At 43.0% G+C, this 26,047-nt stretch overlaps 1 pseudogene; it reads right to left on the bottom strand.

Annotated features, from left to right (window-relative positions):
* Window positions 1-11,543: 11,543 nt before the first annotated feature.
* On the bottom strand, window positions 11,544-23,629 carry LOC117508980 (annotated as a pseudogene).
* Window positions 23,630-26,047: the final 2,418 nt, after the last annotated feature.

Here is a 26,047-nt window from a genome sequence, read left to right on the forward strand (position 1 = left end):
AGCTCTGACTGACTATCAGGTTCTTGGTCACCTCCCTGACTAAGGCCCTTCTCCCCCATTCACTCAGTTGAGACAGGTGGCCAGCTCTAGGACATTAAAATCACCAGTGTAAAACAACACTGATAGTGTTACATTAACAATTCCAGTGTACATATGGCCCTACTCTGGTCAGAGTGGGGCCATATTTATAGATTTGTGCATCCAAACAATCCTGTCTCGGAGGTCTACAGACAATTCCTTTGACTTCAGGCTTGGCTCGTGCTCTGACATGCACTGTCAACTGTGGGACCTTATATGTAGACAGGTGTGTGCCTTTACAAATCATGTCCAATCAAGTGAATTTACCCCAGGTGGACTCTAATTAAGCTGACAAAACATCTCAAGGAGGATCAGTGGAAATACGATGCACCTGAGCTCAGTTTTGAGCTTCTATGCAAAGGCTGCGAATACTTATGTACACTTGACTTGTTTTTGTTGCTCTTCTGTTTTTTTTCTGTTTCCGTTTTCTACTTCTTCTGTTTGTTAAGAAATTCTTGGAAAGTTTGTAAAAACCTTTTAATTATTAGAATGGCCTAAGCAGTGCATCACCTCTCTGAGTCTGGTCTGCTTGAGGTTTCTTCTTCATTATCACCAGAGGGAGTTTTTCCTTACCATTGTTACCTGTGTGCTTTCTAAGGGGGGTTGGTAAGGTTAGACCTTACTCATGTGACATGCCTTGAGGCAACAATGTTGTGATGTGGTGCTATATAAATGAAATAAATTAAAATGAATTTGAATTGTAATTGATGCAGAATATCTTACAAGCCATCTTAAATTTAAAAAGATTAGCTCAGGTCTGGGAGCTTGCACTGGTGCAAGTTTTTGCTATATTCCCGACACCATGGAACCACGTTGAGTCCTGGATGGTAACTGTATATGTAGACAACTGGTTGATTCCCATCTCTTGAAAGTGACCATCTATTTTTTGCTTCTAGGGGAAATATCAGAAAAGGACACCCCTTCCTTTTCCAGTTTTCCTGGAATCCTCAATACTAAAACACTGGCATGGAGGATCGTGACCAGAGAGGGTACCACATGGCTAAAATGTGTCAGTTGACATTTTATTGAGTGATTGCTTTGAATCAGCGTTAAGTTCAAGACTTTCAATGGGTTTCAATCAAATCCATAAAAAAATCCATAAATTAAAAATCCATAAAACAAGCTGTTGAGGCAGGTGGAAATCATCATGCAGCCTTTGAACTAACAGATACAGCTGCATCGTATTAAATGCTGACAAGAACTCTGCAAACTAGAGTCTGGCATGTGCCTGTGGCTTCTCCAGATGTTTATACAGGGAGTTGAGAATAAAAAGCTTTGCATCCTCCACTCCTCTCCCTGCCTGTTAAACAAATTGAAGTGTGTCCAGGGCTCCAACCACTGTTTCCAGAATAAGATTCTTCACAATTATCTCAAAACATTTCATTATTAATGAAGTTAAAATGACATCCGTAAAATCACTAAGTTGTTTCGGTTTAGTCATTTTTGGGACTGGGATCACTGTAGATGATTTCCAGCTAACCGGAATTTGGTGAGAATTGAGAGACTATAACATTAGAAACATTAGAAAGACCAGGGGCCTTTCTAGTGTTTATACCCTTCAGAATACTTTTGACCCATTCATCCCTGGTCAAGACAACATCAGACTCAGGACTAAGAGACTCTCTAAATGGAGATGTCTCTGGGAAAGTTATGCTTTTCAAATAGAGAATAAAAACATTAAACATATTAGGGAGATCAGAATCCTTGATTCCCTCATTGGAAGTACATCTCTCTCCATCTAAGGGTATTCATATGTTGTGACAGTGTTGAACTTGTGGAGACATTCACTTATCTCAGTAGTGACATTCATGTTTCTTAGGCCTCAGCCTTTGAGACTGAGACTTTGAAAGAACTTATGGAGATATGAGGTGTATATTTATGCTGCTATATTTGGAGGAGAATGAAGGTCCAAGTTTTTGGATCCTGGTACTGGCTGTCTTACAGTTCTGTTGTGAAATTTGGACCAGTGATCTATGATGACAACTGGATGTGTTTGGTACCAGGTCTATTTGGAATATCCTTTTTTTATTGCTGGTATGACTTTTCATCAAAGGAAAGGTTACTTGGGAGACTCAGATGAGGAGTATCCAACCCAGTCTCATGGCAAATTGTAATTCAGCACCATGAATATACATTAATCTATTGGTTCGTAATATTGTGACGAAAAGTGCCTCATTTTCATCACGGCAACACAAATTCATTCTAATTCATTCCGTAATGGCTGCACGAAATTAAAAGTGAAGGTGGGGGGTGGGGGGGGGGGGAGTCAGAAGTGGTTAAGGTTAGGGTTGGGGGTAGCAGGAGGGTTAGTAATAGTGAGTTTAAAAAAAAACCCCGTCACGAAAATTTGAATCATTTTGTGACGGGAGCACGAAATAAAGACTGGTCTGGGAGTATCATTTATGTTCTCAGAGAACATCATGTTGGACATGTTGGACACCGTTTTTGTTTGTTAGGTTGCTAGGTACGGTTAACTCAGCCACATGGGGTGTGCAGCCAGTACATTCTGAGTGCCGGTCCCAAGCCCGGATAAATGAGGAGGGTTGCGTCAGGAAGGGCATCCGGCGTAAAACAAGCCAACCCAACTATGCAGACTCAGAATTGAATTCCCATACCGGATCGGTCGCGGCCCGGGTTAACAACGTCCGCCACCGGTGCTATTGCCCAACAGGGTGCTGGTGGAAATTGGGCTACTGCTGGGCGAAGATGACGAAGAAGAGGAGGAAAACGTTGCCACGAACAGCGGGAGAAGAGAGAGGACATGCAGGTGGTTGGTGTGACAGAGGAAGATACAGAGGACAGGGTGAGATGGAAACGATTGATCTGCTGTGGCGACCCCTAACGGGAACAGCCGAAAGACAAAGAAGAGGTTGCTAGGTACGGTTGGCTTATTAATGGCTAATTTAGCTCTTCCTACTATAACTAGCTTTTTTTCATTATTTACAATTTTATTTTACATGGTGTAGATTTTTAATGATTCATCAGTTTTTGTGTTCTTTTAAAGATATCAACATATAGGACCTAAGTTCTTAGGTTTCCATTTGATAGCATATAGATTATGCTTTTTATTTTCCTATAGTATGCTAGTAGAGTTACTTTAGATAGATACCAATACACATTACAGCATAGCTTCTGTTTCTATAATAAAATACCTGATTTATAGCTTAGCCTACTAAATATAATTGTCAGGGTCCAGCCCCAGGGTGGGGTAGGTTCACTTATTTCCCATTTTCATAGCTCAGTTTTCTAGTTATTAGTTTCATTCTGAGTTCATCATTTATTTTCTGTTCTATATTCTCTAGTCTCTGGTTTTGTTTTCTGTTTATTTTTGGATTTTCTGTTTTTCATATTTTAGTCATGTAGTTTTTTCATTCTTTGTTTCCATCCAGTTATGGTTGTTTCCACTGTGTTAACCATTCTGGTTTGTCTCCTGATTCTTATAATGTAGTCTTTAGTTGTTTCAGTCCTCTTGTGTTCTTCACATAGCTTATATGGTTGTCTTGTGTTTTGTTTTCTGTTTTACAGTTCAGATGGTAATTTATAGGTTCTTTGCTATGTTTATTATCTTCTTGACTTTAGCCATGTGTTTAGTTTGTTCCTTTATTGTCATTAATTTTGGTCACCGATTGCATTTCCTTCACGTACACTCTTGCACCTGTCTGTTTCTTCTTTGTTCGCCCCGTGTGTTCACTTACACTCTTGCACGTGTTTGTTTCATCTTTGTCTGTTTTGTCCTTAGGTTCACTTATTCTCTTGCACTTGTCTGTTTCATCTTTGTCACAGTCCCCCTGAATCACTCCCTCACTCTCTTGCATCTTTTCGCTCCTCTTGGATTCACCCAACCACACCTCCCTTCTGGAACTTTCATCCACACATGCACCTTGTTAAGCTAATTACCTCATTTGTGTATTTAAGGACTTCCCTTTCTCCACTCCTCTGCCAGTTCGTTTGACCTAGTCTGCGTTCCAGCTTTGTTTTGCTCCTGACCTTTTGCTCAACCGTGTAAGACCTTGCTTTGTGTTAGACCCTGTTTTTGCCTCAGCCCTTGTACTTGGACTCACTGTGCTTTTTTGAACTGTGCTTGTTTTTTGACTCTGATTCTGCCTCAGTCCTGACAACATTGCTACTCTGTGCCACTGAACCCAGTTTGCTTTGACCACGCCTCAGCCTTACATCTACCTATTACCTCTGCCACCTTGACTGATCACCTGTGTACTGAATCTATGCCAGTTTTTCCAGATAAAGCCTTTTGTTACTCCAACTCCATTTTCTGTGAGTCTGCATTCTGTGTCCTGCATTCTGTTCATTCCTCACCATGAATCCCGACAGAACGAACTGGCCATACAAGGACACAGCGGACTCAAAAATGGTCACCCCAAACCTCGACCTGGCTACCATCAAAGACATTTTTTCTGAAATAAATTTTTTCTTCAACTGTTTCCATTCATGCCACACCCCAAAGAAGAAATTTGATTTTCTGGACCAAGCCTGGAACCTTGTTGAAGGCAATCGCTGGCTGTTTGACTTCTTCCCAGAGTTAGAAAACCAGGATGATCTATTTGCTGCAGGTAGTCTTCCAGCCTGGGTGTGGCAACCTGAACGCTTCCTGCCGTCCTGTCCATCTTGCTCTGACAGTGGGTCTGATTGGGAAGATATTGATGATGATGTGGTGATGACGATGATTGTGAGGAGGATGTTGAAACCTCATCAGAAACAGAGGGAATGAGGCTTCAAGACACTGCTAACATTTTGTTTAAAATCCAGGACTTGTTTTTTGAGTTTTTTGGCAATCCAGGGCAGCAGCGAAAGCAGGGTATTTTTTCTGCTCTTGATGAGATACTGCAGACTGAACCCAATTTGGTCCAGACATTTCCAGAATTAGTTAACATTAAAACCCTGTTCAAGCAAGGTTGGCTCCCTCCGTTCATTGAGGATCCGATGGACTATCTTTTTGAAGCTGAACTTACTGAAGCCTGCCATGAAACACCTCGGGTGATAACACTCTCTCCTGCTGCTGTCACACCCCCACAGAGGGGCTTTCTAACCACGCCCAGTCTGCGAGCTGCAGTGCCATCACAGTGCTCTTCAACCCGGAAGTGGGCAGAGCTTGATCAGCCTGGTGGGCCGGTCCTGCGATCTTATGCGGCAACCTGCGCTGGCCGCACCCACTCCAGCTCCACACAAACTACGTGCATCTCAGTTCCAGTCAACGGCACCCACAACCACTCCACCTACGGTTCTGGAAGCTGTAGCATTGCCTGTCTTCCCTGTTCATGTAGGGCCTTCAGGAAGCAACACGTCTTCACAGCAGCTGACATCACCTGTTCCGCCGTCACCAGCGCACCGGCTCTGGGAAACTCCGGTTCCGACGCCTCGGCGTGTCTCAGTGGGGCTCTCTACAGCACCACCTGCCGACACCGTCAAAGCGCGCACACCACCACAGACTCCTGCTACACCGCCACAGATCACACCAGCAGCGATCGAATCGACCATGACACGCACAGCCCTGCCACATTCCCTGACTTTGGATGAAACCATCCCAGCGTGCACTTCATCACCAACAGCAGCGGCTTCACCTGATGCAATCACATTGCCCACCGCTCCACAGATGTCTATGGTGCCGAAGGAGGTGGTTCCAGCACCCCCACCAGCAGCCTCACACCTTAAAGCGGCTCCAGAATGAGCTGCTCCATGCACAGCCCCTGAACTAGCTGTGCGCATGGCACCGAGCTCATCTCCAGCATGCACCACAGAGGAGAATTCACCCCAGAACACAACTTCTGGACTTTCACGACTTCCCTGCACTACTGTGGATTCACCAAAACAAACCACCAATTTCATCATCTTCATGACTGTGAGTTTTGCTTCTTTTTACTCCTTTGGGCAACTCTGCTTGCTGTGTTTTCTATCGTTTTCATTTGACATGCAGTCTGGACTCTTAAAGCAATGTTTTGGTCCTTTTTCGTCAAGTCATCATGTTACATCAGTTATAATCCTTTCTCTGGTCTGGTACACCCTGTCTTTCATGTTTTTATGGTTTTTACATATGTTAAAATCAAAAGGGGAAACCAGTAATTTCCCTGCATGACATATGGGTAAGGTTCTTTGGTTCCTGGCTTAAGTTGCCCATTTTTTGTCAGTCCTCAAGTGCATTCCACCAGTTTGTTTTTCTTTTTCATGAGTTGCCTGCTATGGTTTGGGTCCCATTTACTTGGTTTGGTTCATTGGTGTCTCAGTGTTTTCATGATGTATTATTTTGTTTTCTGCATTGGTTGGGCCCCATTCCAAGTATAATTTTTCTTTTAATCTTTTCCAGTGATTTGTCCATTTTCTTTTGCCCTCCTTATGGTGTGTTTGTTTTTCTTATCTTATCTTTTCTTGGTTTGGTGCCCCCTATTGGTCGGTTATTAATCTGTTTCCATTTTGTTTTCCTGGTTGTGGTTTTTCTGGTTGGCTTCTTCATTTTTGCCCATTTATAATGTTGATTTACCCCTCAGGTCTTTTGTTGGTTTTCACTTATCTCAATATTTTGCTGATTTAATTAACCTGGGTTACTTCCGGCCGAGATCCTTATGTTGGATTTTTCATGTGGTATATTCCATTTTTCCTGGGTTCAGGTCCCCTTTGTTTTTCACCAGTCCCTCCTCCACTCGGTTGTTTTTTTGGGTTGCTTGGTTTTTGATGATGTTTTTTTTATTTCTTTTGATTCCCCGCTTTGTGTTTTTGTTTTGGATGCGGGCACGCATGGCTTTTCAGTCCATTATTTCTTTAATTTGTCCCGCCCGCTATGCTGGACCCCAACAATTTGTTCCCAGTAAGGGGTCTGATTTTTCTGAGGTTTTGTCTCCTGCATCTCCCTTTAGGCCTGCCTCTATCCCTGCCTCAGCTTCTGGTCATCTTGCCCACCGTTTCCCCAAGAAGTGGGGAACTTTTGGTTTTCATGGTCAACCTCCTGCTCTTGGTATTGGTCTGCCTCTTAGTCAACCCTCCAGTTGTGGTTTTGACTGGGACTGACGCCCCCGGGGCAGGGTTTCTGTTTCTGTTCTTGCCCTTTTGGCCTCTGGCCTCAGGGATCCTTTCCGGTAGCTCTCGGTGGGATTGGGCCCACCTGCCAGCCCCCACCGGCCCACCCATTGTTGACGGCATTGTGTCTCCTTCTGCCATGTTTTTTGGGGGGTTCTGTTGGCCTCCGGGGTCAGCTGTTTTGGTGGGGGGGTACTGTCAGGGTCCAGCCCCAGGTGGGGTAGGTTCACTTATTTCCCATTTTCATAGCTCAGTTTTTCTAGTTATTAGCTTCATTCTGAGTTCATCATTTATTTTCTGTTCTATATTCTCTAGTCTCTGGTTTTTTTCTGTTTATTTTTGGATTTTCTGTTTTTCATATTTTAGTCATGTAGTTTTTTTCATTCTTTGTTCTATCCAGTTATGGTTGTTTCCACTGTGTTAACCATTCTGGTTTGTCTCCTGATTCTTATAATGTAGTCTTTAGTTGTTTCAGTCCTCTTGTGTTCTTCATGTAGCTTATATGGTTGGTCTTGTGTTTTGTTTCTGTTTTACAGTTCAGATGGTAATTTATAGATTCTTTGCTATGTTTATTATCTTCTTGACTTTAGCCATGTGTTTAGTTTGTTCCTTTATTGTCATTAATTTTGGTCACCGATTGCATTTCCTTCACGTACACTCTTGCACCTGTCTGTTTCTTCTTTGTTCCCCCTGTGTGTTCACTTACACTCTTGCACATATTTATTTCATCTTTGTCTCTGTTTTGTCCTTAGGTTCACTTATTCTCTTGCACGTGTCTGTTTCATCTTTGTCACAGTCCCCCTGAATCACTCCCTCACTCTCTTGCATCTTTTCGCTCCTCTGGATTCACCCAACCACACCTCCCTTCTGGAACTTTCATCCACACATGCACCTTGTTAAGCTAATTACCTCATCTGTGTATTTAAGGCCTTCCCTTTCTCCACTCCTCTGCAAGTTCGTTTGACCTAGTTTGCGTTCCAGCCTTGTTTCGCTCCTGACCTTTTGCTCAACCGTGTAAGACCTTGCTTTGTGTTAGACCCTGTTTTTTGCCTCAGCCCTTGTACTTGGACTCACTGTGCTTTTTTGAACTGTGCTTGTTTTTTGACTCTGATTCTTGCCTCAGTCCTGACAACATTGCTACTCTGTGCACTGAACCCAGTTTGCTTTGACCACGCCTTAGCCTTACGTCTCTACCTATTACCTCTGTCACCTTGATGATCACCTGTGTACTGAATCTATGCCAGTTTTTTCCAGATAAAGCCTTTTATTACTCCAACTCCAGTTTCTGTGAGTCTGCATTTTGTGTCCTGCATTGTTCATTCCTCACCATGAATCCCGACAATAATTTAATTTTACTACTAGTCTATATACTAAATTACCTATACTACAATCTTCTCCTGTATTATTTAGATTTTAATACCTACTCCTGTATATTATATAGTACCATAGTTATTGTATATGTTGTTTATTATCCTTAATATTTAAATATGTTATATATATGATGTCTTAATTTTCTTATGTCTTAATATTTATTATTATATATACCTTTTTTCTTGAGCCGCTTGGGTGGGTAGGGAGAGTTCCTATGGGATAAAAAGCTTTTTAACCTACCATCCCTGGTTCTCAAGACCAGGCACCTAAGTGGCTCTACTCTACTCTTTTCTACTGTTCTATTTACTCTTCCTTTTAAGATATTTAAATATACCTTAGTATCTAGCATAGTTCCACCTTAGAATTGGAATATAATATATAAGATATACCTTACTGAATTTTCATGTAACATGTAGCACTTTTCTCTGGGCATAATCCAGCATGCAGGTGCCCACTGTCTGAAAAGGGCAAATGCGATGGCCACATTTCACTTTGCTTTGGCAGACCAATTTTTGCTTTCAAGAGATGGGGCTGGACCAGTTGTTTGTCTGTCAAGTTGCCATCCAGGATCTTCCATCACAGTGCAATTGATATGCCTCCTTTGAGTCTCCCTATGTTGCCATTCATTTCACACCAAGTCATTCCATCAGTACACTGTTTACCTGTTTCTAGCAATAATGTGTCAATGTGATATTTACTTTTCTTATTCAAACAATTCATTTCAAGATACATCAGCATATTTGTCAACATACTATATTTTAAATGTGTTAATGTTGTTTCTGTATTGTAGAGATCAGTGGATGTGTTGAATACATAACTGAAAAGCAATTGAATTTTTAAGTACTGCAGAAAATTTGCTCACTGGGATGAATTAACATGACTTAAATTATACTAAAAAATACAATAATTATGATGCAAGCTAAAACTGTTGGGAAGGTGACACAGACCCACAACAGGGGGCGTTAATGAACGCACAATGGATAAGCCAAAAAGTAACAATTAATGTTTGTGAATCGCACAACGAAAGACAGACAATGACAGAGAATGTGGATCGTCCAATCATACACAAGGTGGACATGTGGGCAGGCTCGAAGATTATAGAAGACGTCTGGCAAGAGAACAGCCGGATCCCACACAGTTTCCACCGCCAACGGATCTGAAGAACACCGGAGCCGCCAAGCCCTGTGCCCCAGGTGGCCACTGTCTTCAGCAGTCAGACCCCGGTGGGTACTGCTGGCAGAAAACAACAAACAGTTAATGGTGGGGGTGTGTGTATATACACCAAGCAATCTTACAGAGTTAATTCCTCCAGGAGGGAAAACCTCCCACCCTCCAGACACAGAATCACCTGTGCAGCTCCTGTCAGTCACTTCCCTGGAAGGAGTGAGAGGCGAAGACGTCGCGCTCACACTATCCGCCAATCCAGCTTCAGACTGTCACCACAGGAAAACGGCTGCACACAGAACAATATTCAGTCTCAGAAAAATCACAGCAGAGAAGGTACCTGAATGGTAGCTGATTTCTCGGCGGGGAGGTGCAGTTGCAGCCTGGCTTTTATGGAGGATGTGGTTGATGAGTGACAGCTGGTGTTGATGATGTGTGACAGCTGTCACTCCTAGTAGGTCCAACGCCCCTCTTGTGCTTGGAGCCCGCACTCCAAGCAGGGCGCCATCTGGTGGTGGTGGGCCAGCAGTACCTCCTCTTCAGCGGCCCACACAACATAAAACATTCTATCACAAACATACAAATTTAATTAAATTTAATAATCAGAATTTATCCCAATTTTCAGTTTCAGAAAATGATCAGTCAGTTATAGGGATGACCTGATCCGATTGCAGTGATAGAACTGGTCTGATCATTAATTCCTGATCAATTATGGATTTGCATGGGTCTAAATATTAAATGACTCAGATCAGGATCTGGGGCATAAAAATCTGATGATAGGTAGGTAGATAGACAGAGAGATTTATTATCATTGTTATTACAACAATGAGATGTCCGCACTCAACATTCCACATACAACAGCAATTGATCAACAATTATTACTTGTTTACCGTAATAATGGCCACACATCAGAATTAGGACAACACATAACATTTGACATTGTTTATGTGCACTAAACTTGAAACAGTCCGTTTCCCAATTGAGGCAATGTGAGTGTGGTTGTAGCCACTGCAAACTGTCAAGTCGCGCCGCCAGGCCAGCTTGAGAGGACGAGGCCTGCCGCAGGGAGGGAGGGGCAGCAAGAGTGATAAGGACTGGAGCATGCTTTGGTCCATGTGTAAGTCTGTCAGTTTATTGTCCTTGTGGGTTGAGATAAGACGGAGCCAATAATCTCACAAGAGCCTGGATAAATTCCTCTGGAGGAAAAACAGTGGGCAATTGACCTTAATGCCTGTAGTGTTGCAGCTGAGCAGTGAAAAACACTTTTTACAGTTCCACTCACTCAGCCAAATCCCAATATGAATTAAGAACTATTCACCAGCCTCCGAAACCTTCATCTTCAACTGCAAGGTACACATCAGCTCCAAGGTGTCATCCAATTTGCGTCTGAGTTCAAGAGTCAACGCAGTCTGAGAATGCACTGCCTTGCTGACCTCGTTAATCATGATGGACAAGCGAGGGCCCGTGGTTCTTGATGCCGCCGTCTTGCCAATTTTCCGGTAGACAGGGCAGCACATAAGCCAAAAAGTACCAGCCCTGCTACCATAAGGCCCAAAAATGAATAGGTCCTCGACGTCCTCCACAGAGAAAGGCGCCAAGCATGCCACACGCCAGGAACTCCAGGAGTCGAGGACATAGCCCGCAGGATACGTTCCATCTGGGCAGGCAGGATCCCCTGGTCCTGACCTTCTTGTACAAAAATTGTGTCAATAGCGTTCAGAGACCAGCTGATCAAGTCCATGGTTAATCCAATAATAGTCCATTAGATCCAGAATCCAATATAGTTTTGAGGAATTCACAAGTCTGGTGAAGTAGGGACTTGAAGGTTAAAAGCAGAGCGATAAGGGAGAGTGGAGGAGATGCGACTGCCCTCGTCGGAGTCCCAAGCTGTTGTTATCGGGAGATCCTTAGCAGTGTATGTTATTAGATGTCTTCCCCATGATGTGTTTCTTCGTGTTCTGCTCAGGCCTCATTAAAATAATGTAGCATTTTGGGGAAAAAATGCAGAAAAGGAGTGCATAACTTGAGGCAAGGATTGCAAATATCTCTACAGCCACAGTGAACTTTCCAGGTGAGCTGACATAAGCAGGTATAAAGGAAATCCAGACTGCACAGAAGATAAGCATGCTGAAAGTGATAAATCTGGCTTCATTGAAATTATTGGGCAAGTTTCGAGCCAAAAAAGCCAGCACTAAACTTAAAACAGCCAACAGTCCCATATAACCAACACAGCTGAAAACCAAAACAGCTGATCCGAGAGCACATGTTAAGATGGTTTTGTTTTGGTAGTGCGACAGATTTTTGAAGGGAAATGGAGGGTTTATTGTGAGCCAAAGGATGCAAATCACAACCTGTACAAGAGTGAAAGCCAGAATGCTTAATCTCTGCTGTGCAGGCCCAAACCATTTTATGACTTTACTCCCTGGAAGTGTGCCTCTGAAGGCCATTAATACCACTATAGTTTTACCCAGAACACAAGAGATACAGAGGACAAAGGTGATCCAAATGCTGTGTGCCGGAACATGCAGGACCATTCAGAAGGCTGGCCAATGAAGGGTAGGCAACACAGGAAACACAGAGTTAAGGAAAAGAGCAGCAGGAAGCTCAGCTCACAGTTGTTGGCCCTGACTAATGGTGTTTCTCTGTGACAATAGAAGACCAGTGTTGTGGTCAAAGTTAGAAAAATTCCAAGTAATGTAAACAAGACTAACAGACTTCCCAGTGTTTCATCATAAGTCAAGAATTCTATCATGTTTGGGATGCAGGCATCTCTGTGTCTGTTGGACCAGCTCTCTGGAGGGCATTTCATGCAGTGTATGGAGTCTGAAAGAAAGAAAAATAGTTATGGAAATTAAATAACAGAATACAAACTACAATTTGATTTTGAGTTTTTTTTTTTTTTCCATTTGCCCATAACATGTTGAGTTATGATTGCACAACTTACACTCCAACAAAACTAGAAGCCCGAGGGTCTTAATCCGTTCCTAATTGTTGACCTGTAATTGAACTAAGTAAGGAAATATTAGGACATTTCTTTGGAGATGTCACTTACATGTTGAGCTCATTCAGTTTTTTTTTTTTGTTGTTGTTGAATATTTTGCACACTATGAATACATTATTCTATTTTCCATACTTAATCAGTGGTAATAGTGACTTTGTAGATCATAGTGATCAATCCTGAAACTTGACCAAATAAAGATGTCACACCGTGATCCACAAAAATTAATAATCGGATGTAATCTGTGCAGATCAGAGGTAATATGTACCTTTTATCTTAATGTTGCATATGCTTTAATTTTGTTAGCACCATTGTGAACTTGACTGTAGATTTAGCTGCATAGTGACTGTGGTTAGGAATTAAATGCTAAAACCAAAAGACAATGGAGGTTATTTCTGTTTTGGAGCAGAACATTTTCATTAACCAGAGTGGCCAGATAAGCTTAGCACGGCAGCCAGTCTTTCTGTGCGCATGTGTGTGTTTTGTAATGTAGCAGAGTCACTGTTCACTGACATCCACATACATATACGAGGTCTGTTAGAAAAGTATCGTACCTTTTAATTTTTTTCAAAAACTATATGGATTTGAATCACGTGTGATTACATCAGCCAAGCTTGAACCTTCGTGCGCATGCATGAGTTTTTTCACGCCTGTCGGTTGCGTCATTCACCTGTGGGCAGGCTTTGAGTGAGCACTGCTCCACCCTCTCGTCGTTGTTTCATTGCGAGGAAATGGCGGAATGATTTGGGCTTTTTTTTCCATCAGACTTTTTTCAGAAACTGTTCGAGACAGGCAGCTGGAAACCATTCGAAAATTTATCTGGCTTTCGGTGAAAATTTACAGGCTTCACAGAGAATAAGGAATGTTACTACAGCTTTTAACAAGAGATTATGTCATGGAAAGCCGCGCAGAGGCTTTGCGTGTCACGACCGATTCGCTGATGAAGCGAGACAAAGGAACACCTCCGTTTTGGAGTGCCCGAGGACAAGTTGGGACATGCCTATCTCGGCTTTCAGTGCTTACCAGTCAAGTGAGTATAAGAGAAATTGTGGAGAGCTGGGCATGTCCCAACTTGTCCTCTGACACTCCGAAATGGAGGTGTTCCTTTGTCTCGCTCATCAGCGAATCGGTCGTGACGCAGACAACTTTAGACTGCTATTTCGATGAATTAGGCCTGATTACCATATTTTTGGAACCAGGGACGCAATATTGCCAATGGGAGGCCAGTGTTAATGCGTGTAAATGATGTAACATTCATTGACTCAGAAATGTATATGTGTCCATCCCCTGACTTCTCTCAAGAAAAGTGCATGTCAAATTATGATTTAATCCTTATATTTACAATAAAATGTCCCCACTCCAACTTTTTTTAGAATGTGTTGAAGGCTTTAAATGCAGGAATGGATGTATATTGACAACTGAAATGATGTTAACCACACAAAACATGAAATATATTGGGTCATATTGTCTGCATTGAAATACAAATCAAGTAAATAAACTGATTTTTCTCCCTCTTAAATTTGGATTTTCCATATTGTCCCCACTTTTTCTGATTAGGGACTGTACCTCAATAACACATGAGAATCCATCCATCCATTTTCTATACTCGCTTACTCCACCTAAGAGTCACGGAGGGGGGTTGGAGCCTACCCCAGCACTCATAGATCGTGAGGCAGGGTAGAACCTGGTACAGAACACCAGTCTACAGTAGGGCCACACATAAACACATTCACACCCGTACGCACACTTATGGACAGTTTCCAATTCACCTAACCCGCATGTTGTTGGATGTGGGTGGAAGCCAGAGCACCCTGAGGGAACCCACGCAAACATGGGGAGAACATGCAAACTTCCACACAGAAACACCCCATGTGGGAAGCAAACTCACGGCCTTTCTTTCTGTGAGGCAATAGTGCTAACCTCTATGCCACTGTGCTGCCCAACAGATGAGCAATTAAATCTATTTATTTTCATACATTAACAAAATGTAAGAAGTCACAGTTGATTACTTGTTTTTCAGCTATACTTTGCTAATGCAGACTTAAAATGATTTATGTAATAGCATGACAGGATAATGAAGGCTAATATAACTCACAAATATCCACGTGGAGCAATTTATGCTTCACAGTGTCCACTGTGTGTCTGTGTGTGAATGAGAAAATGTGCTGGTGCACGCTCTTTACCTGTTAAATTACTTATCTCGCCTAGTGGACATGGTATACAGTCAAAACAGCAGACAGGTTTTCCTTTCTGGAGGACCTCTTACGTGTTCCTGCCATGCAGCTTTTGCTACAGACTGATACTGGTACCTGCGACACACATAACCACACACACATTTTATATTGCATGTACAGTATATAAATGTAAGCATGTACCTCTTAACACTTTTTTGTGTGTGTTGGCTCTGTGCGTTACCTTAATATAGCCCGTTACCCCAGATAATTGAGACGTTATTCTCATAAACTGGAGGCTCTCCAGCAGAGATGCATCATAACGCCAACTGTAACTCCTTGCATTGTTCCTTTGTTAGTTAGTTGCAAATTAACAAGCTCATATCTTACAGCTGGGTCCCCGTAGCTATCAAATAAACTCTTTCTCCTTGTTTTGTGGTGAAATTCACATGGCTGAGATAGTGCAAGACCTGAGGAACATGAGTTGAGTAGTGACAGGTGCATGTGGGTAACAATGTGTTGTTGCAGTTAGAAATTTGATAGCTCCGCACCTGCCATGGCTGAATGTGTTTAGGGTCTGCGCACTGCCCACTGGTGAAAGGGCCATGACTCTCCTTACATGTGATCAGATTGTGTAGAGCATGGGCTACCGCATAAACAGACTTGTAGACATTATAGCAAATCTCAGGTCAGGACACATCAGTGAACTGTGACTGGACATTTTCTAGGCTTTCAAGCCAGTGCACAGCTTGCCTTTTGTCTTTTTAGTGTGCTCAGAGAGCAGTTGAACATATCCTCCCAGAATTCTCTAACAAACTCACTCTCTGGGAACTGTGAGGGGTGGGAACTGCCTTAGTGCTCCTCCAACCCCGGGATCTGAGCTCTGCTCATAACAAAGCCGAGCGATCCCACCAGGATGCGGCCCCCATCGCTGTCAATGAGAGAGTGATCTGTAATCCAGGCCTCACTGCCCACCCACTGCAGCCCTGTGATGTTGTTCTTGTGCAACACTGTAGCCAGCACCTTCATTTCTTGGTGTGACATAAAGCCAAAATTACTCTGGCAGTGGCATGTTTAATGACATCTAGCAATCTCTGCAGCCTGTGTGGTGGATCACTTATTGAAAACATTTCAGAAAACTCTGTACAAATGCCGTTTCTTGTGCTGCTTTGATATAACATAGATATGCCGTCCAAGCCATATTTATTATCTACAGCTATAGCACCAATCCACGTCCAGCCAAAGTGCTTAACCAGCTTTGCCAGAGCTCTACTCTGGTAGTAATCACTGGGAATAGTTCGGAAAACGTGGGATATTCTTTTCTGTTGCTCAAACAGACACAGGTGGCAAAGTGGCTGATCTGTAATGAAATAAACAAATAACTTTAATGGTTCACAACACACATCATTTAAACTGAAATCATTGCTGTGGTACTTTAATTGCCTTACCACAGGTATATGAAATCTTCCAACAATTTGTGCAAATGCAGCAGTTGGTGTAGATCCCGGATGTCCCGTATAGTTTGTATAGTCTCACTTTTATTGCAGGTGTCTTCAGTGATCTCTCTCTTTTGTCCACTCACTAGTGTCACGACAGCTCTCATTATGTCTGCAGTGCCACAGCTGTTATCGATCTTATACCCAAGCTTCACATTCGACAGTAAGTCTGGATTTCTGTTTACCTCATTTATAGCAAAAATCCTGACTTGAGCAAACATAAACTCTCTCAGATTGAAGCTGGAATGATGAGATATAACAAGAAAAAACACAGCTTTGTTAATGGTTCAAGCAATACACAGAAGGAAAATTCATTCAAATTATTCCACCCTAAATTAGGAGCTGTACATACTATTGCATTTTTGTATTTCTGGAATGTTCTCAAATGTGTTAAGCACATAATTTGTCCCTGTAAGGAATGAGAAAATGCCTCCGATGATAAGGTCACCATCCTGGGCCAGCTCTGGTGGTTGTATTGAGCCTTGCAGTCGGCAAACAGAGGCTCCCTTCCCTATTAGTAAAAATAAGACAAACAAAGTCAGCAACAGCATTGCTTTCTCTCTCTCTCTGCAGGCCACCTGAACCAAGCTCCACAGCCAAAACAGAGCTTTATACACTTTTTACAATAAGGGGCTGGACTCAGGATCAGGCCTCAGGAAACAAGATGAATGCAAATATGTCATACAAAACATGTTTTTGTCTATTAGGACGACAATAGACATGCATATATGTGGTTGTACAATACAATGGAATCAAACAGATTCAGCCCTGGGCTATTGCTGGGCCACTCAGCCACTCCTTCTTCTGGTTCTTAGGGTCACTTGCTTACTAAGGAGTGGTTTCCCTCTGGCCAACTCTACCATACAGGCCTGATTGGTGCGTTTGTTGTGTAGATGGTTGTCCTTCTGGACAGTTCTCTTATCTCCACAGAGGAATGCAGGAGCTCTGACAGAGGGACCATCGTGTTCTTGTTCACCTCCCTGACTTAGGCCCTTCTCCCCCAGCCATCAGTTTTTAGACAGGTGGCCAGCTCTAGGAAAAGTCTTGGTGGATCCCAACTTCTTCCATTTACAGATGATGGAGGCCACTGCTGTCAGTAGGACATTCAAAGCAGTACAAATGTCTCTGTACTTTCTCAGATGTGTGCCTTAAGGACAATCCTGTCTCGGAGGTCTATAAAGTGTATGTATACAAAAATCTTCCTTTATACATACAGTATATTTCCCAAATTTTTAGTGATATCTACCAAACTTTCACATTTTGAGGAAAAAAAACAGTTTTAATGGCATGCAGAGCTTGCATTCATTCGATTTTAAAATGTTTGTGACACTGCTTTATTTTCTAGTAATAGCCGTATTCAAAGATCCATGGGGCTTTGCAGCATTTTGCTTGTGCACATGCGCAACTTTTATGAAATGTTGTGACCCAGGCAGTTTTTTTGCTATCCAGAGCTTGGAAGTCTATGTCGTTCGCAGGTGGGAGAAAGCAGTCCTTGTAATATCTAATGTTATCGTGGACTGAGACGTCTGGACACAAATGCTGGACTCAGCAACACAGCTATGGTTTTTAAGATTGTTTACTGAATGAATCAGCTGGGTCTGGTACACAGAAAGACAGTCCAAATCAGCAAACAAATCAGAATCATCAGGTGTTAGGCGTGGTCGGATAAACAGGCAGGTGGTCAAACACAACATGGAAGCAGAACTGGAAAACACAGAATACAGAGCTGGAAATGAAGGCACAAGATGCAACAATCTGGCAGAGAACTAGTGCAACCAGTAATCTTAAATACATGAACTTAAATAAATGAGCTACAGATTAGAAGTTAGTTACAGATTAGTTTTTCTTGAATACACCCCATTACTTGGATCTACTGGTAGCTGGAGGTACTCCTGTCTTCGGAGTGAGATTGCATCAGAATTTTGGCTCTCTGTTGGGACTGTTTACCCAGAGACTGCTACCTGCTGCTTTGGACTTTGAACTAACAGTCTTTTTCAAGACTTTTTTACTTTTTTACCTTTTACTTTTTTTACTTTTTTACTGTGCTCCAACGCCTAAGGAAGACCTCTAACGGTCGAAACATCGTGACGGAGCACTTTTATCAGCTAACTTCATCAGCGTTGGCAAGCTAACTAGCTTGCTAACGCTTTCGTTTTTATTTATTTATTTTTTTTATTTTTTTTTTAGCACTGTTGTCGTGCGTACCTGTGCTGCTCCACAGCGGTCTTTGGTCGATTTTTGTTTGTTTTGGCACCGTGTCGTGCGTTCGCTGTTGTTGTGCGTTGCCTGTGCTGCTTCATGGCCTGTTTGGTGCCTTAATTAAGGCACTCCTTCTGCTGAATCACCTCTAAATTATTTACACATTATTCACTTTGCGTGTTTTTAGGAATCCGCTAGGTGCGTAGCTACTAGCTCTTAGCCGATTTAGCATGGCGGCTTCTCCTGTCTCTCCCGTACTTTTCTGCTCTGGGCTGTGAAATGTTTAGTTATTCCCTCGGCCTCCTTTAGCAGTAACGGTACTGTAATAAGTGCAGCTTATTCGTAGCTTTGGAGGCAGGCTGGGCGAATTGGAGACTCGGCTCCGCACCGTGGAAAATTCTACAGCTAGCCAGGCCCTGTAGTCGAGTGCGGACCAAGGTAGCTTAGCCGCCGTTAGTTCCCCCCTGGCAGATCCCGGGCAGTCGGGAAAGCAGGTGACTGGGTGACTGTGAGGAGGAAGCGTAGCCCTAAACAGAAGCCCCGTGTACACCGTCAACCCGTTCACATCTCTAACCGTTTTTTCCCCACTCGACGATACACTCGCCGAGGATTCAAACTCCTGGTTATGGCGACTCCTGTTTTGAGAAATGTGAAGTTAGCGACACCAGCAAACCATGTCAATTGTCTTCCGGGGCCAGAGCAGGCGACATCGAAGGACATTTGAAATTGCTGGCTAAGGCTAAGCGTAAATTGGTAGATTGTAATTCACGTCGGCAGTAATGACACTCGGTTACGCCAATCGGAGGTCACTAAAATTAACCATTAAATCGGTGTGTAACTTTGCAAAACAATGTTGGACTCTGTTGTTTTCTCTGGGCCCCTCCCCAATCGGACCGGGAGTGACAGTTTAGCCGCATGTTCTCCTTGAATTGCTGGCTGTCTGAGTGGTGTCCAAAAAATGAGGTGGGCTTCATTGATAATTGGCAAAGCTTCTGGGGAAAACCTGGTCTTGTTAGGAGAGACTGCATCCATCCCACTTTGGATGGAGCAGCTCTCATTTCTAGAAATCTGGCCAATTTTCTTGGATCCTCCAAACTGTGACTGTCCAGCGTTGGGACCAGGAGGCAGAGCTGTGGTCTTATACACTCTCTGCAGCTTCTCTCCCCTGCCGTCCCCTCGTTGCCCGTCCCCGTGGAGACGGTGCTGCTCCCAGGCCTTCAATAATCAGCAAAATCTATTTAAGCATTAAAAATTCAAAAAGAAAAAATAATATAGCACCTTCAATTGCACCACAGACTAAAACAGTTTAAATGTGGTCTATTAAACATTAGGTCTCTCTCTTCTAAGTCCCTGTTGGTAAATGATATAATAATTGATCAACGTATTGATTTATTCTGCCTAACAGAAACCTGGTTACAGCAGGATGAATATGTTAGTTTAAATGAGTCAACACCCCCGAGTCACACTAACTGTCAGAATGCTCGTAGCACCGGCCGGGGCGGAGGATTAGCAGCAATCTTCCATTTCAGCTTATTAATTAATCAAAAACCCAGACAGAGCTTTAATTCATTTGAAAGCTTGTCTCTTAGTCTTGTCCATCCAAATTGGAAGTCTCAAAAAACCAGTTTTATTTGTTATTATCTATCGTCCACCTGGTCGTTACTGTGAGTTTCTCTGTGAATTTTCAGACCTTTTGTCTGACTTAGTGCGTAGCTCAGATAAGATAATTATAGTGGGCGATTTTAACATCCACACAGATGCTGAGAATGACAGCCTCAACACTGCATTTAATCTATTATTAGACTCTATTGGCTTTGCTCAAAAAGTAAATGAGTCCACCCACCACTTTAATCATATCTTAGATCTTGTTCTGACTTATGGTATGGAAATAGAAGACTTAACAGTATTCCCTGAAAACTCCCTTCTGTCTGATCATTTTTTAATAACATTTACATTTACCCTGATGGACTACCCTGCAGTGGGGAATAAGTTTCATTACACTAGAAGTCTTTCAGAAAGCACTGTAACTAGGTTTAAGGATATGATTCCTTCTTTATGTTCTCTAATGTCATATACCAACACAGAGCAGAGTAGCTACCTAAACTCTGTAAGGGAGTTAGAGTATCTCGTCAATAGTTTACATCCTCATTGAAGACAACTTTGGATGCTGTAGCTCCTCTGAAAAAGAGAGCTTTAAATCAGAAGTGTCTGCCTCCGTGGTATAACTCACAAACTCGTAGCTTAAAGCAGATAACCCGTAAGTTGGAGAGGAAATGGCGTCTCACTAATTTAGAAGATCTTCACTTAGCCTGGAAAAAGAGTTTGTTGCTCTATAAAAAAGCCCTCCGTAAAGCTAGGACATCTTTCTACTCATCACTAATTGAAGAAATAAGAAAAACCCCAGGTTTCTTTTCAGCACTGTAGCCAGGCTGACAAAGAGTCAGAGCTCTATTGAGCTGAGTATTCCATTAACTTTAACTAGTAATGACTTCATGACTTCTTTGCTAACAAAATTTTGACTATTAGAGAAAAAATTACTCATAACCATCCCAAAGATGTATCGTTATCTTTGGCTGCTTTCAGTGATGCCGGTATTTGGTTAGACTCTTTCTCTCCGATTGTTCTGTCTGAGTTATTTTCATTAGTTACTTCATCCAAACCATCAACATGTTTATTAGACCCCATTCCTGCCAGGCTGCTCAAGGAAGTCCTACCATTATTCAATGCTTCAATCTTAAATATGATCAATCTATCTTTGTTAGTTGGTTATGTACCACAGGCCTTTAAGGTGGCAATAATTAAACCATTACTTAAAAAGCCATCACTTGACCCAGCTATCTTAGCTAATTATAGGCCAATCTCCAACCTTCCTTTTCTCTCAAAGATTCTTGAGAGGGTAGTTGTAAAACAGCTAACTGATCACCTGCAGAGGAATGGTCTATTTGAAGAGTTTCAGTCAGGTTTTAGAATTCATCATAGTACAGAAACAGCATTAGTGAAGGTTACAAATGATCTTCTTATGGCTTCGGACAGTGGACTTATCTCTGTGCTTGTTTTGTTGGACCTCAGTGCTGCTTTTGATACTGTTGACCATAAAATTTATTACAGAGATTAGAACATGTCATAGGTATTAAAGGCACTGCGCTGCGGTGGTTTGAATCATATTTGTCTAATAGATTACAGTTTGTTCATGTAAATGGGGAATCTTCTTCACAGACTAAAGTTAATTATGGAGTTCCACAAGGTTCTGTGCTAGGACCAATTTTATTCACTTTACATGCTTCCCTTAGGCAGTATTATTAGACGGTATTGCTTAAATTTTCATTGTTACGCAGATGATACCCAGCTTTATCTATCCATGAAGCCAGAGGATACACACCAATTAGCTAAACTGCAGGATTGTCTTACAGACATAAAGACATGGATGACCTCTAATTTCCTGCTTTTAAACTCAGATAAAACTGAAGTTATTGTACTTGGCCCCCACAAATCTTAGAAGCATGGTGTCTAACCAGATCGTTACTCTGGATGGCATTTCCCTGATCTCTAGTAATACTGTGAGAAATCTTGGAGTCATTTTTGATCAGGATATGTCATTCAAAGCGCATATTAAACAAATATGTAGGACTGCCTTTTTGCATTATGCAATATCTCTAAAATCAGAAAGGTCTTGTCTCAGAGTGATGCTGAAAAATTAATTCATGCATTTATTTCCTCTAGGCTGGACTATTGTAATTCATTATTATCAGGTTGTCCTAAAAGTTCCCTAAAAGCCTTCAGTTGGTTCAGAATGCTGCAGCTAGAGTACTGACGGGGACTAGCAGGAGAGAGCATATCTCACCCGTGTTGGCCTCTCTTCATTGGCTTCCTGTTAATTCTAGAATAGAATTTAAAATTCTTCTTCTTACTTATAAGGTTTGAATAATCAGGTCCCATCTTATCTTAGGGACCTCGTAGTACCATATTACCCCATTAGAGCGCTTCGCTCTCAGACTGCAGGCTTACTTGTAGTTCCTAGGGTTTGTAAGAGTAGAATGGGAGGCAGAGTCTTCAGCTTTCAGGCTCCTCTCCTGTGGAACCAGCTCCCAATTCAGATCAGGGAGACAGATACCCTCTCTACTTTTAAGATTAGGCTTAAAACTTTCCTTTTCGCTAAGGCTTATAGTTAGGGCTGGATTAGGTGACCCTGGACCATCCCTTGGTTATGCTGCTTTAGACGTAGACTGTGGGGGGGTTCCCATGATGCACTGTTTCTTTCTCTTTTTGCTCCGTATGCATCACTCTGCATTTAATCATTAGTGATCGATCTCTGCCCCCCTTCACAGCATGTCTTTTTCCTGGTTCTTTCCCTCAGCCCCAACCAGTCTCAGCAGAAGACTGCCCCTCCCTGAGCCTGGTTCTGCTGGAGGTTTCTTCCTGTTAAAAGGGAGTTTTTCCTTCCCACTGTAGCCAAGTGCTTGCTCATAGGGGGTCGTTTTGACCGTTGGGGTTTTTCATAATTATTGTATGGCCTTGCCTTACAATATAGAGCGCCTTGGGGCAACTGTTTGTTGTGATTTGGCGCTATATAAGAAAAAAGTTGATTGGTTGATTGATTGATAGAAAGAGGTGTGTGGAAAGCCCCAGAACAGGGTGTGGCCCAGACAGTGTGCACCGTGATAGACAGTGTGTACCAAGAGAGACAGACCAGAGAGATAGGGAAAGACAAAGCCCAAGCAGGAAAAAACCCAACAAGAGAAATCACACACAGAAAACCAAATCAAACTAAACTAAAGCCTAGGTTACACAGAGACGGTTTTGTCAGCGGGTTGTACGCAGACCGACGTTCGCGGTAGTTCCGGCTGTTGTCGCGGTTGAAAGGGGCGGAGCATTTCGCAGGCGTCTTGCCCGCCGTACCAGCCGCAAATACGCGGATAAAACGCCGCTAAATCTGCCGAATAACGCAGCGTTTTGACGCCGTAGCATCCGGCACACGTCAGGCAACGGGGGTTAATACCCAGTTCTATCCCTTACAATTGCAGGTTAAGATGCGGGTGAGAACGGCGGTATTCTGCTGCCACTGATAATGCCCTGTGCACCGCTGGTTGTTACCCAGGTTTCAACACAGGCAAACAGGGAAAATCCCGCATCACTCCAGGATCATTGGAACTTTAGGCTCCGCCCCCAGAGTATCCTGTATAATGAGCTGGTTCTGCACACATTTTCATCATTCTGGAGTTGCTAGCATAGCTGTAGAAGGAGCACCATGGACTTCAACTTCGACATGGACATGCCCATGGACATAGATGAAGCTGAGGCCTTGCATGAGGCAACAGGCACCATGCTAGAACTTGGTCGAGGTGTACTCCAGATCGTACAATTATACAGAGAGCTAATAAATCAGCATCAGCTGGATAGGCAGGCAGCAGCTAAGGAGAGGAGGAGAAGGAGGACGAGGAGAAGGCAGAGTAGATGGTGGGTCAAAACTTGGCTGGCACGAAGGGTGGACCACGGACATTATGACAATTTGATGAAGGAGCTTGAGCTGGAGGATACTGCAGCATTCAAGAACTTTATGAGAATGGAGCCCCCAATGTTCCACGAGATTCTGCAGAGGATCACACCTAGGATAGAGAAGCAAGACACCTTCTGGAGGAAAGCACTGGAACCTGGAGTCAAATTGGCTGTCACCATCCGCTTCCTGGCAACAGGCGCCTCGTACAAGTCCTTGATGTATAACTTTCGAGTGTACGCTTCCACCATCTGCAAATTCATCCAGCCAGTCTGTGAGGCCATCATAGCTGAGTATAGCAGCGAACTGGTGTCTTGTCCTAAAACTCCAGAAGCGTGGTTGCAGGTAGCTCAGGGGTTTGAATCCAAGTGGAATCTACCTCACTGCATAGGAGCTATTGATGGAAAACACATTGCCATGAAGTGCCCTAAGAATGCCGGCTCCCTCTTCTACAACTACAAGGGGTTCCACTCCATAGTCCTGATGGCATTGGTCGATGCTGACTACAAGTTCCTGGCCCTGGACGTTGGTGCTTCAGGATCCGGGTCGGATGGTGGTATCTTCGAGGGTACAGACCTGAAACGGTGCATGGAAGATGGATCCATTGGCCTTCCGCCTCCTTCTCCGCTGCCTGGTGGTGACAGACCTGTGGGTTACTACATTGTGGGTGATGAAGCATTTCCACTGAGGACATGGCTAATGAAGCCGGTGCCTCACAGAAACCTCACCATTGAAGACAGGATCTACAACTACAGGATGTCCAGGGCCCGGCGGGTGGTCGAGAATGCCTTCGGCTTGCTGACTAGCCGGTAAGTTCACATATAGAGAAGCTAAATGTAATGTACACATGGTTGGGGCCAGAAGATAATTTGTAATTCTGTGTTTTCAGATTCCGATGTCTCCTAACCACACTGCCACAAGAGCCCAATAAGCTGGAGTCCATCATGCTTGCCTGTTGTATTCTTCACAACCTCATGCGCACACGGTATCCTGCCCTGCAGAATGACATGCTGGACAGGGAGGATCCAGAGACCCACAATGTAGTCAACGGGCCTTGGCGAGAATCCACAGCAGCACTGTTGTCCCTACAGTCTTGGATGGGCAGTCACAACGTTTCACATCGGGCAAGACCGATGTGAAGACCGATATTGCTCCCGGTGTGTAGTGAGCGCCTTGTATGGCAGCACCCTGACATCAGGGTGAATGTGAGGCATAATTGTAAAGCGCTTTGAGTGTCTGATGCAGATGGAAAAGCGCTATATAAATGCAGTCCATTTCAAGACAACTTAGAGTGTACCTCGTACAGTACTGCAACACTGTAGGCAGCGTCCCATGGCAACAGGACAAGATTTAAATATGTACAGGACTGCATATCTAAAGTATTGCTCATTAAATTTCAGCATGCCAGTAAAAATTGTATATATATGTCTGCATGCCAATGCAACTGTACATTCTTCCTGTTCAATTTAATAAAGTTGTCCAGTCCAGATGTTGTAGTCGCAATACACATCTTTATAATTACATGTCCTTTTAAAGTAGGCGCACAACAAACGCAAATATTGCCCCAGCAAGTGGTTTGTTTTTCTTGTGAATGTTGTTTAGTTATTGCAGTTTAGTTTACACGTTATCTGGTGATGTTAAAAATGTCTAAAAGTATGTAAATACAGTAAGTTCAATGTACTTTTCATACAGCTGTGTGTGTGTGTGTGTGTGTGTGTGTGTGTGTGTGTGTGTGTGTGTGTGTGTGTGTGTGTGTGTGTGTGTGTGTGCATGAGAGAGAGTTGTGTGTGTGTGCATGAGAGGGAGTTGTGTGTGTGTGTGTGAGATGGGGATGACACTTTTTCCGCGAACAATTTTTGTCACAATCTTTTACCTTTTAACCTTTTACCTTTACCATGTCCTTTGAAAGTGGGCGCACAAGAAACGCAAGTAATGCCCCAGCAAGTGTTTTTTTTTCCCTTGAATGTTGTGTAATTTTTGCAATTTAGTTTACACGTTATCTGGTGATGTTAATAATGTGTAAATAAAGTATATAAATACAGTATGTTCAATGTAC

This window comes from Thalassophryne amazonica, chromosome 4, assembly GCF_902500255.1.
Source record: "Thalassophryne amazonica chromosome 4, fThaAma1.1, whole genome shotgun sequence".
NCBI lineage: Eukaryota > Metazoa > Chordata > Actinopteri > Batrachoidiformes > Batrachoididae > Thalassophryne > Thalassophryne amazonica.